Source organism: Hevea brasiliensis, chromosome 7, assembly GCF_030052815.1.
Source record: "Hevea brasiliensis isolate MT/VB/25A 57/8 chromosome 7, ASM3005281v1, whole genome shotgun sequence".
In the NCBI taxonomy this organism is placed as follows: domain Eukaryota; kingdom Viridiplantae; phylum Streptophyta; class Magnoliopsida; order Malpighiales; family Euphorbiaceae; genus Hevea; species Hevea brasiliensis.
The window spans coordinates 8,140,041-8,153,232 of record NC_079499.1 but is presented as its reverse complement, the minus strand read 5'-3'; the positions used below and the strand labels follow the sequence as shown (position 1 = coordinate 8,153,232).

At 35.0% G+C, this 13,192-nt stretch overlaps 1 non-coding gene across 1 annotated transcript; it reads left to right on the top strand.

Annotated features, from left to right (window-relative positions):
* Nucleotides 1-7,733: 7,733 nt before the first annotated feature.
* LOC131181940 (small nucleolar RNA R71) lies at nt 7,734-7,840 on the top strand. The gene has a single exon (XR_009150410.1). It is a non-coding gene; the product is annotated as a small nucleolar RNA R71 (small nucleolar RNA).
* Nucleotides 7,841-13,192: the final 5,352 nt, after the last annotated feature.

Genomic DNA, 13,192 nt, shown 5'->3' with positions numbered 1-13,192 from the left:
TGGCCCCAATGATATAAATTGTTATAAGATTGGGCCAATTTGTTGTAGAGCTCCAGCATTTGAAGTTGTTCTTTTCATTTCTTTTAAGAGAGGAAAATCTTTTTTTAAGTTTCTTTTCTAGCTTCTTCTTTTGGTTGACCTGCTGCTGACCCATAGTATCAATTTTGACTTCTAAGCTCTTCAAGGTAGCAAGGATATCTGTTGTGTCAGGTGAGGGAACAGATGGTTGGACAGTGAAACTTGCTATTTTGGATTCCAAGGATCTTAAGAGGGACAAAATGTCTGCTAAAAACTGTGGGGCAGTGGTTGGTTAGGGTTCTGCTGGTGCAAAGGTAGTGGGGTCTGCAGTACCACTGGCTTCAGGATGCTGCTGTAACAAAGCATAGGTATGGCCTACTTTCTCACAAACATCCATGTGTAGCAACATTGTGCTGTCTATATATGATTCACCAGAAACTGGCAGCAGCTTATATAGACTAACATCAAAGCTAAATGAGTTTGCTATAGCAGTTATATATCCTCCAAAAACTATACTACCTCTGGTATGCTTTGTGACAATTTGGTGCCAATGAGTAGCTATGAAATGGGCTGTGCTTACTTGTTTTCTCTCCTTCATGCACCACAAGAAAAATAAGTCTCCAGCACCCACAATGCTGTTACTATGTCCCCTTCCTAAAACAGTGTAAGAAATGAACCTATGGAGGTATTTCAACACATGATCAACTATCCTAGAGCCTTTTGCAGTCCTCTGTCTATAATAACCCCCAAAAGGTGCAATGTCTTTCCAAAATTGAACAGGGTCATAGATAGTTTGTTGCCACTCAATATTTTTATAGCCCGAATCCTGAAAACCAAAAATTGCATTCATAGCATCCATGTCTAACTCCCTATCAATTCCAGCACATCGAAAATATATCACATCCTTATGCTCAGGTACTGTTGGTTTGAAATTCAGCCTTAAGGAACTCAAAAATTCCAACGTCAAATCCTTGTACACTGGTTCCCTAATCCTAGCAAATTTAGTCCAGTTGACAGCATCTAAATAGGCAAATACAGATTCATAAATGCTTAATTCTTTTAAAATCTGCTCATCCATATATTTGTTTGCCAAAATAGGTTTAGAAACTAAACTGTCATAAGCATTTTTCATATCCATGTCTTTAAAAGCCCAGGGTAATGGAGAAAGTACCTCCTCTATATCATTGGCAGATGACACAGGTGCTGCTGGAGAGTTTAAGGGTGACTGAGATACAGGGGTTTGGACCGCAGGTGTTGGAATTTGCGAGGAGGACCTAGTCCTTTTGTTGACTGGTTCAGAGGAAGGTTCAGGTGGAGAGTTTAGGTCGAAAGGAACAGAGGGTGCTCTTTTTCGTTTTCCAATAGGGGCTTTCTTGGGTCTACCTGCAGCCTTTTTAGTTTTACCTTTAGACTTCGTTTGAGTAGGCGCAGGTTTAGGCATTGGTTCTGGGAACTGAGTGTCGAAAACGGGTGTCTCATTTTGCGGCTTAGTTTGTGGCGAAAGGGGGGTCGGCGGAATCAGGGTTGGTGTTTGGCCTGTGGGTAGTGGTGATTGAGGCGGTGGTGATTGAGGTAGCGGTGGCGTTTGCGATGGTGGTGACTGAGGGAGCGGCAGACTGGGACTAGGATTAGGGTTTGTGGGTAGAGAGGATGGAATACCCATTTTCGATTTGACAGAGTGTCAAAATCTTCTGGGTTTGGGTTTGTGGGTGGACCACATTTTGGTTCTCACCATTTAATGAAGAGAAAAAGACTTTTCAGCTTCCCTTAAAATTTGCCAGAAAAAATGGTGCGAGAAAGGAGTCGGCAGAATGAGAGTTGTGGCTTATAGGGAGTTTGGGTGAGGGTTTCATAGAAATGGCGGAAGTTTTGGGCTTTTTAAAATATGGGGCAGACAACTGGTAATTTGGGCTGTGCTTGGGGTTAAGCATAGGGTTCAGCAGAATTTGCATAGGATGCTGCTTAGTAAGCAACATCATTAGCAAGTTTCGGCAGGTTTTGGGAAAAATTGTGATTTTACTTACTAAAAATAATCCAAATGCTATGGAATGCTATCATGATCCTCAGCAATTACCAAATTCACATTAATACCACCAAATTGAAAAATTTAAGCTCATCATCTCTCATAAACTTAGTAAGCATTGTACATGTTCATTTAGCTTTTTGCAATCATGGTTCAATTTAGGCACCAATTGTTACTACCTTTTGCACACTTAATGAAATGGTCTCCTTTCTAAACTTATACCAAAAGCACATTTTGAGCAGCATTTAAGACAAGTTCCAAACATTCAAAAATTGCAGAAAAGACATAAAAATTGACTTCTTAAGCAGTATGAACAATAGCATGAACAGTAACAAAAATCTGCAGACTGCAAAAACTAGCAGCAATTCAAACAAAAACATGTAAATTCCTAACAGACTACAAAATTATATATGCACTATAACAAACACTATCTTTGCACTTCAATAAAGCTCATATCAGTCCCAAATATCAAAATTGACCCTCATTCAAGTTGCATTTCACAGAATTTACACAAGACACAAAATCAAACATGTGCTATCAAGTAGATTGCAATATCAGTAATTTAGCACAAGTTTAAAGGTGTTACTGTTCACAGGTACTGGATAAAGTGTAGAATTTTGCTTATACTTGCTCCCTTTCAATTCTTTGTTTTTGCCACAAGTGTAAATTTGCCCAATCTTCATGAATGACCTACAAAAGATAAACAAATGTCACTTTTGAGTTTAGTGAGGGTAAAAACTGAAAATGAAATGAAATAGAAAATTAATAATCTATAAAAGGATACGCTTGGGTTGCCTCCCAAGAAGCGCTTGTTTAAGGTCTTAAGCTTGACCTTCCACTCCAAATCACCTAAATATCCCTGATTGGAGAACCAAGCCATGAAACCTCTACAACCTTTTGTGTGGGTTCTCTAACAATATAATGCTTTAATATCTGCCCATTAACTTTGAAAGTCCCTGAGGTTTCATTGCCTATCTCAACAGCTCCATAGGGGTGTACCTTTATAACAGTATAGGGCTCTGACCATCTTGACTTTAATTTTCCGGGAAATAACCTTAACCTAGAGTTGTATAGAAGAACAACATCCCCTTTCTGAAATTCTTTTCTCCTAATATGCTTATCATGCCATCTCTTAGTTCTTTCCTTGTAAAGCTTGGCATTTTCATAAGCATCCAATCTAAGTTCCTTAAGTTCATTTAGTTGCAGCATTCTTTTTTCTCCTGCAGTTTTTAAGTCAAAATTCAGTGTCTTTATGGCCCAATATGCTCTATGCTCCAACTCCAAAGGTAAATAACAAGCTTTCCCATAAACCAATCTAAATGGGGTGGTGCCAATAGGAGTTTTAAAAGCTGTTCTATAGGCCCAAAGAGCATCATCTAACTTTAGTGACCAATCTTTTCTTGAACTATTCATTGTTTTCTCAAGAATTCTTTTCAACTCTCTATTTGAGATCTCCACTTGACCACTAGTTTGTGGATGGTAGGGTGTTGCAACCTTATGCTTCACTCCATATTTTTGTAATAATCTTTCAAATTGATGGTTGCAAAAATGAGAACCTCCATCACTTATAATGGCACGTGGAGTTCCAAATCTTGTAAAAATGAACTTTTTAAGGAATTTAATCACAACTCTAACATCATCAGTTGGAGATGGTATAGCTTCAACCCATTTGCTGACATAATCTACTCCAACTAAAATGAATTTGTGTCCAAAGGATGATGGAAAAGGTCCCATGAAATCAATGCCCCACACATCAAATAGTTCCACTTTCAATATATTTTGGAGGGGCATTTCATCTCTCTTTGAGATATTACCCATCCTTTGACACCTATCACATGCATTTACAAACTTTCTCACATCTTTAAACATATGTGGCCAAAAGAACCCTACTTGAAGAACTTTTTCTGCAGTCTTTGTCACACTCATATGACCCCCATAAAGTGAAGAATGGCAATCTTTAATAACATTCCCTATCTCCTCATCAGCTAAACATCTTCTAATCAATCCATCTCCACATCTTTTGAACAAAAATGGCTCTTCCCAATCATAATCCTTTACATCAAAAAGAAATCTCTTCTTTTGCTGCCATGTTAGGTCAGGTGGAAGGATTCCACACACTAGATAGTTCACAAAATCTGCATACCAAGGGGCTTGTGCATTCATGATTACTAACAGTTGCTCATCAGGAAAATAATCATCTATTGGGGGCTCTTTTCCCAAATTATCTCCTTGTTCTTGCCTCAATCTAGACAGATGATCTGCTACCACATTTTCTACTCCTTTCTTGTCTTTAATTTCTAAGTCAAACTCTTGAAGTAGTAGCACCCACCTTATTAATCTAGGTTTAGCCTCTTTTTTCTGAAGGAGATACTTGATAGCTGCGTGATCCGTGTACACTATTACCTTTGACCCCACAAGATAGAACCTGAATTTGTCTACTGCACTTTCTCTGTAGTAGAGTAGTTTATTTGAGCATCATCTAAGGTTCTACTTGCATAGTATATTGCATACACCTTCTTATCTCTCCTTTGTCCCAAAACAGCCCCAATGGCATAATCACTAGCATCGCACATTAACTCAAAAGGTAATGACCAATCGGGAGGCTGCATAATAGGAGCAGATATCAAAGCTTCCTTTATCCTGCAAAAAGCATTCATATAATTAGTAACAAAATGGAATTCCACATCTTTACTCAATAAATTGGTAAGAGGCTTAGAAATCTTAGAGCAATCCTTGATGAATCTCCTGTAAAATCCAGCATGCCCCAAGAAACTCCTCACTCCCTTCACGGATGTTGGGGGTGGCATTTTCTCAATAATTTCTACCTTTGCTTTATCCACTTCAATACCCCTGTTTAATACAAGATGTCCCAAAATAATTCCTTCTTGTACCATAAAATGGCACTTTTCCCAATTCAAAACTAAATTGAACTCTTCACATCTCTGCAAGACCTTAGACAAGTTAGATAAGCATTCATCGAAAGATTTACCATACACAGAAAAATCATCCATGAACACTTCCATAATACCCTCAATCATGTCAGAAAATATGGACATCATACATCTTTGAAATGTAGCAGGGGCATTACATAGTCCAAATGGCATCCTTCGATATGCAAAGGTACCATAAGGACATGTGAAGGTAGTTTTATCCTGATCATCTGGGTGAATAGGGATCTGAAAAAACCCTAAATAGCCATCCAAATAGCAAAAATAAGAATGATGAGCTAGTCTCTCAAGCATTTGATCTATAAATGGTAATGGAAAATGGTCCTTTCTAGTTGCATTATTCAATTTCCTATAGTCTATACACATTCTCCATCCAGTTACAGTCCTTGTAGGTATTAGTTCATTATTTTCATTTTTCACTACTATGATGCCCCCTTTCTTGGGTACAACATAAACTGGACTTACCCAATTGCTGTCAGAAACAGGGTAGATGATACCTGCATCAAGCAATTTCAAGATTTCCTTTTTCACAACCTCTTTTATATTTGGATTCAATCTCCTCTGTGATTCTCGAGAGGCTTTATGATTATTTTCCAACAAAATTCTATGCATGCACACAGAAGGATGTATTCCTTTAATATCATCAATGGTATAACCAATTATCCTTCTATGCTTTCTAAGAACTCTTAATAATTTTTCAACCTCACAATCAGTCAATTTAGCACTAACAATCACAGGATATGTAGAATTTTGACCTAGAAAAGTATACCTGAGATTTGTTGGAAGAGATTTCAACTCTACCTTAGGTGCTCCACTTTTTTCAAGCTTTGATGATGAAGTTGTATCTTGCTTTAAGTCCCCAATCTTTTCAATATCAGCCATAGGCAAAGGTGGATTTCCTTCCAAAATTGTAGCATATTCTGCAGCTTCTTCAATCTCATCCCCTTTTTTGATGTTATGAACCAAACAAGCTTCTAAGGGATCTTTAGGATGTTGCTTTTTAAGCACTTCTCTGACCTGTTCATCTATCACATCAATTCTCAAGCATGAATTTGAATCATCTTTCTTTTTCATTACTTGAAACAGATTAAATTCAACTTTTTCTTCCCCAACTTCTAATGTAAGCCTCCCATTTTTTACATCAATCACAGCTCCAGCAGTAGCAAGGAAAGGTCTACCAAGAATAATAGGAATGTGTACATCCTCCTCCATCTCCAATACCACAAAATCCACTAGTATGAAAAATTTTCCAACTTTCAGAGGAACATTCTCAATTACCCCAATTGGAAATTTAATAGACCTATCTGCTAACTGTAGTGAGATGGTAGTAGGCTTTATTTCTCCAATCTTCACTTTCTCATAGATAGACAATGGCATTAGACTAACACTGGCTTCAAGATACTGATATCCTCAATGTGACATGGTATGGAAAAACTTCCAGGATCTTTCAGTTTGGGTGGAAGCTCATTTTGCAAAATAGCATTGCTTTTTTCCGTGAGAGCTACGGTCTCAAATTCCTCCAATTTCTTCTTGTTAGATAAATCTCCTTCAAAAATTTAGCATATGAAGGCATTTGTTCTAAGGCATCAGCGAAAGGAATAGTCACATGCAAAGACTTCAATACTTCCAAGAACTTCCCAAATTGTTTATCCAATTTCGCTTTCTGAAACCTTTGTGGGAATGGTAAAGGTAGCATGTAGGCTTTAGGTGCAACATATTTTGGTTCTTCCTCTTTGCTCTCCCTCTCCTTACTTCCTTTTTCTTCCACTGAATTTTCTTTCTCAGCCCCAATTCTAACTCCAGCTTCAGTTTGTTCATCTCCTTCTCTGTTTTTCTCTTCTTCAATTTTCTCTTCAATCTTTTTATCTCCATTCTCCAATATTTTTCCACTCCTCAATGTAATAGCCTTGCAATGCTCCCTTGAATTTTCTGGCTGGCTAGGGAGCTTCCCAAATGCTTTGTTACTTGAAGAGCTAGCTTGTTGAGCTATTTGATTCTCTATCATTTTGTTGTGTGTTGCCATTTGATCCACTTTAGATGCTAATTGAGAAATCATTTCTTGTTGACTTTGATGGCTCACAAGTAGAGTTTCAATCATAGCTTCTAATCTAGCTGTCTTGTCTGGTTGTGCTTGTTGTGGTAGAGGTGGAGCAGGTGCATTTTGAGGTTTAGAAATTCCAGGAGGAGGACCTCTATTCTGCTGAAAATTCTGATGTTGTTGATACCCAGAAGGTTCTTTGAAAATTCGATTTTGCTCCTGTCTACCTCCCCAAGAGAAATTGGGGTGGTTTCTCCATGCTGGATCATAAGTTGCAGAAAATGGGTTACCACCTGGTCTTTGATTGTAGTTCCCCACATAATCCACTTGCTCACTTGAAAAATCTTGATTAAGTGCGGAAAAATCTGCTGCACAGTTGATATTTGCAGCTCCAACTTCTACTGAATTACTAGAACCTCCAGCTGAAGAATCCACTTTCATGCTTAGCTTGTCCATTTTTCTCGTCAAAGCATCAAACTTAGCATTAATCATATTCATGGCATCAAGCTCAAACATACCAGCTGGTTTCTTGATCTCATTCCTCTCACAACTCCATTGGTAGTTGTTATAAGCAATTTTATCAAGAGCAGAAAAAGCTTCATCTTCAGATTTTTCCATAAGATCACCTCCAGAAGATGCATCAATTGTACTTCTAATAGCAAGTGAAACTCCATTGTAAAAGTGTTGAACAAGCATCCACTTAGGAATCCCATGATGTGGACATCTCCTTTGCAAATCCTTGTACCTCTCCCATGCTTCATACAAGCTCTCATCATCTCTAGGTTTGAAAGAAGTCAGCTCATTTTTTAGCTTAGCTGTCTTGCTTGGTGGAAAATATTGAGCTAAAAATGCTTGAGAAAGTTCATCCCATGTTGTGATAGAACCCGGTGGCAAAGAATGTAACCACTCTCTAGCTCGGTCCTTCAGAGAAAAAGGAAATAATCTGAGTCGAATTGCATCATCAGAAACTCCATTTATCTTCAACATATCACTGATCTCAAGAAAGTGTGCTAGATGCACATGTGGACTTTCACTTGGATTTCCTCCAAATTGTGATTGTTGTACCATCCGAGTCAGAGCTTGATTCAAAATTGTTAGCTTCTACTCTTGGTCTTGTGATACTTGGCATGAAATCCCCAATGTTAGGATAGGCATGATCCTTCACAGAGCGGTTGTTATTGTTGTTGGCCATTTCTTCTTGTAATTGCTCTTGCTCTTGTGCTCTTTCTTGTTGTTGTTGAGCTTTAATTTCAGCTTTTCTCCTTTTAGATTCTGCTCTTAAAGCTTTTGCTGTCTTTTCTATTTCTGGGTCAAAGAATAAATTGATTTCTTCACTTTTTGTCCTTCTCATAAAATAAAGTACCTGAAAAACAAAATAAACAAATTCTCAAAGTAAAATGGTAAAAAGAAAATAAAATAAAATGCCCAAATTAACCAAACAAACAATTGTTCAATATCAAACAAAAATCAAATCCCCGGCAACGGCGCAAAAAACTTGATGTGACTTATCCGCAATTGTACGGGTCGTCTCAAGTAATAAAGTGATGAATCAAGTATCGTTCCCACGAGGATTTGCTATTTGATTACCAAACTATGAATGAAGAGATTATTTGGGCTAATGATTAATGAATAAATGGTAAATGTAAATGAGCAAGGTAAATTAATTAATCTAATTGAAATGGGTAAAGAGCAAACAAATAATTTCTAGATCTATTTTGCAATTAAACTAAATTAACAATGGGTAATTCAAATCAAAGTCTAATTATGTTAAAAGTGATTCCAGAGTTGGGGGTTTATGCATAAATTAATTGGGATTTGTCTTGGGCATTCCAATTTTTAGGGAAAAATAGAGTTTGAAGGAAATTGATTCTAAATTCCTTTGATATCTTTTTCAAGCAAACCAAAGTGTGTTCTAAAATAACCAAACCTACTTTCGTATGTTATTTGATTACTTTAAAACCCATTAAGTTTTGTAATCAATAATTAATTCCTCTTAAAATCCTAGTTTATTTCTAAATCTAGGTGATTTTAAGTTCCAATCCTTGATTATCTATCAATGACTTTCACCTTTCGGTCCTTCAATCAAAAATTAACACAATACCCAATGGGTACCAACATTAGGCAAGTAAATCAAGCACACAAGGAAAGAATCAAAACTCATATTTATATAAAATAAGGAAATATCAAAATCCAAATCCACAAATTAATCTAAAACATATTTCCCAACTCTGAAATCTAAAGAGTTTACTCACTCATGATAGTATTTACAAGAAAGATTGATGGAAAAGTAAAGAAAAACAAGATAAGAGGACTAAAATAGAAAAAACCCAGGTAGAAGAACCAAAATCTCTGGTTTCTGGAGCTCCAAAACTGGTGCAGCAGCTCCTCCCCAAGAGAAAAATGGCGTCTCCTCTCTCTCTCTATTAAATTTTCTTTCCTTTTTGTCTTTTCTTCCTTTCCTCTTGTGGCAAAAATTAGGAAATGATGAATTTATATGGTCCCAAAAAGTTGCCCTAAAAGTAAATAAGAGCCAAGGAATGGATAGGAAATGAGGTGTAAAATTATCCAAGTCAGCAGCATTATTTACGTTCTGGGCTGTCTACTTAGGGTTCGGCTTAACCCTAAGCAGCTTTTTAGCAAATTTCAGCTTCTGGTCGCACTGTCTGCTTAAGGTTAAACAGACCTTCAGCAAATCTCGACAGACTTAGAGTAAAATAGACTTTTCTGCTCATGCTTGACTTGTGCTGCACCTTAAGCACTGCCGCTTTACCCTGAGCAGGATCTTAAGCAAAGTGTCAAGCAAATTTCGGCTAACTTGCTCTTTCAAAGCTTGATTTCTTCAACTTTCCTCCATGCTTAAAGAATTCCAAATTTCTTCAAATCACTTCCTAATACACTCATTGATCCTCGATTTGCCACAAAATCCTATCAAAAACAACAAAATTACAAAAATCAAATATAAAGCATCTAAAGTTAACAAATAAACTAAAATAAAGCTAAAAACATAAAATATACTAAAATATAAGGGCAAAATAGATGTAAAACTACTCTAAAATATCTATATGAAATGAGTATAACACCGCATAAAGAATTAACATCATCATTCTACCCCCTAAATTATCTATTTATAAAGAGCACAATGTTAAATCTGCTTACTCTCGTTGAGGGACGAGGTGGGGTGCTTAACACCTTCCCTACCCGTATACGGACCCCGAACCTAGAATCTCTTTTTTCAAAGTGGATTTTAATTTAAAAAAATAGTTTTCTTTAATTTTCTTCAAAATTAAAGTGGCAACTCCTCACTTTTCCCACTTCAATGAGAACTCGTCTGGCGACTACAAAACCCTTGCGACACATATTATCATACATTAATTGAAAAATAAAATAATAATTTAAGATGCATTATTAGTAAAAATAAATAAGAATAAAAAATAAAATAAAGTTATTCATGTGTGTGTGTGTGTGTATATATATATTCAGATTGAGTTCAGTTTTTAATTATTTTTAAACCGTAACCAATAGTTAAATATATAAAACTACTAATTTTGGTTTAGATTTATTTGGGTTGATTGATTTGACGGTTTCTTTATACACCCCTAATTTCACTTATCATTCCTTAATTTCAAGAGTTATTTTATCATCACTTATCAACGTCAACTTGTATCATATAAACACTATTAAATTTTAATTTAATAATACTCAAAGTCTTTTTAACCAGATTCTATTGGATATTACTGACAAAAAATAATCTAAACATACCTTAGACATGTTGAGGCAGTAGGTATAGAATAAGCTTTTTACTATCTTTAAGGTATTAATTGCCCCCACTAGATTGTTGCAAGGTTATGACAATATACTTCCAGGATACAATAAAGCCTGAAATCTGTAAACAGCAACTCCTGAAGATTTCCTTTAAGAACTCTTTATACGAACCGAATTTAGAGAGATTAGAAGAGAAGAAGAAGAAGAAATAAAACTAGTATATTTTTGAATTGTAAATTCATCCATATTTATAAATGATGAAAAGTCATAGCACCTATTATAGACAAAAATATCTGTCTATTTCTAATAGATATGATTGTTTATTTAAATCGGTATATCCTCTAACAGCTGTGATTATATTCGTTTATTAAAAGACACATCTTCTAACAGTTATAACTATTTGTATATAATAAACATGTCTATTTATTAATAGACACATCTACTTATTAACAAACACATATGTTCATAATTTATTTACGAGAATTAAAATAAGATAATTATTTTATTTCACACACATACGTGCCAAGTGCCATAACAGAATAATATATATATATATATATATATATATATATATATATATATATATATATATATATATATATATATATATATATATATTATTTTTTTCACTTCTTCCTTTTCATGTATTTTAATAATGTGGGAATATTTTCTCTTTCTATTATCCAACATACAAGCTATTTATAACAATCTCCCAATTAGCTTGTATTATTAGATCCCATTGTTTCATGCATAATGAAAAATATCTTTCGATTTAAACTTTTCCTTAGTGTAAATATCTCAAAATTTTAAAAAAAATCATGGTGGCCTTAGTTTAAACCTAGATTCCTATTAAATAGGAACAGAAATACTACACATATGAACCAATTAGTTAGAATTAAAAGTTCACTAAAATTTTAGCACGAATATGGCCTTGTGCTACCTTATATTTTCATGAACATTTATAAAAGTTATTCTCACTTTTTATTGAAGCTGCACAACTTTCTATGTTCATACAGGTGAAGTTTCATTTGTAATAATATTAAATTTCATTAAGAGTATAAATACTCATCCTCATACCATTAACTTAGTATATTAAGTGCTTAATTATAATATTTACTAATAACTTGTTGTTACCCTTTAAACATAATTTAGTAATAATACTATAAAGTAGGGTTCCTATCACTAGTAAATTTAATGGAATATTCTAAATCCTAATCCAGCATATGTATTTATGATTATAACTCTCGAGAACTATTTTGTTAAATGATCTACTAGATTATTATAGGATTTAACATAAACATGGTAATAACACCATCAGAGACTAATTGTCTCCTATATTTATGTTTATCATAATGTACAGAAATAGATAGCATTGGTTGTGGCCATAACTTAATACTCGATAACAAGTTTCTCAGCCATTCTGCTTCTTTACATGCAGCTGCCAAAGCTATAAACTCGGATTCCATTGTAAAATGAGTTATACAAGTTTGTTTTTTTGATGGCCAAGAACTATCACCTTCACTCAAGGTGAACACCTAGTCGAAGGTTGACTTATTATCCTTAGTACTAGTTATCTAACTGACATCTGTATAATCCTAGAATCTCTACCATATTTGTTTAACTAGTCTACCATAGATAATTCATAATCTAGACATGTACCTTATTTGTAAAAACAAATTGCTCTACAACTTATTTAAAATAAGAGCCTCTAAAAATAAAAAAACAGGCCAAACTTATACATACACAAATACACATTCATTTGTCCTTTTGTCACTCATTATAAATGACTTGTAAGGCTCTTATATTTACTACTCAAAGTGTATTAACATTTTGGCTAACAAATTCATCTCTTCATGCATATAACTAGTAAGAAGAATTGCATCCTTCATTTCGTTATATCTTTTAGCCAATAGACACAACTCTTTGCATGGATATAGCTCTTTATATAGTTTTAGCACAATTCGAAATTTATCACGGAACAATCCGTAGTTTAGTTCTTTTTAAATATCCAAAAAACCCTTGAAATTTCTTTCCAAGGTTCAATACTACGGTTACTAGTATATCTTATGTGGCATGGGGTTCATGTGCCATTAGGTGAAAGATTATCTATTAGAATCGCATAAGGTGCACCAGGTAATGCTCAGAAAAGATGGCGAAATCACATTAGTCTCACTTAAGTATCACTTTCTTAGACAATTTCCTAGACATGCAATTTATACAATCTTAATAGAATCAAGTCTACTGGTAAGTACCATCTTCCCATACCATTACCACGGTACTAAGGATTTATGCCACAAAGGCATAGATAGATAAGAGTCATTACCCAAATGATAAGTGGACCTATTCATTATTTCTTTCGAGGGACATCTAATTGAGGCATCAATTTTCGATAGGGTCGTAGAT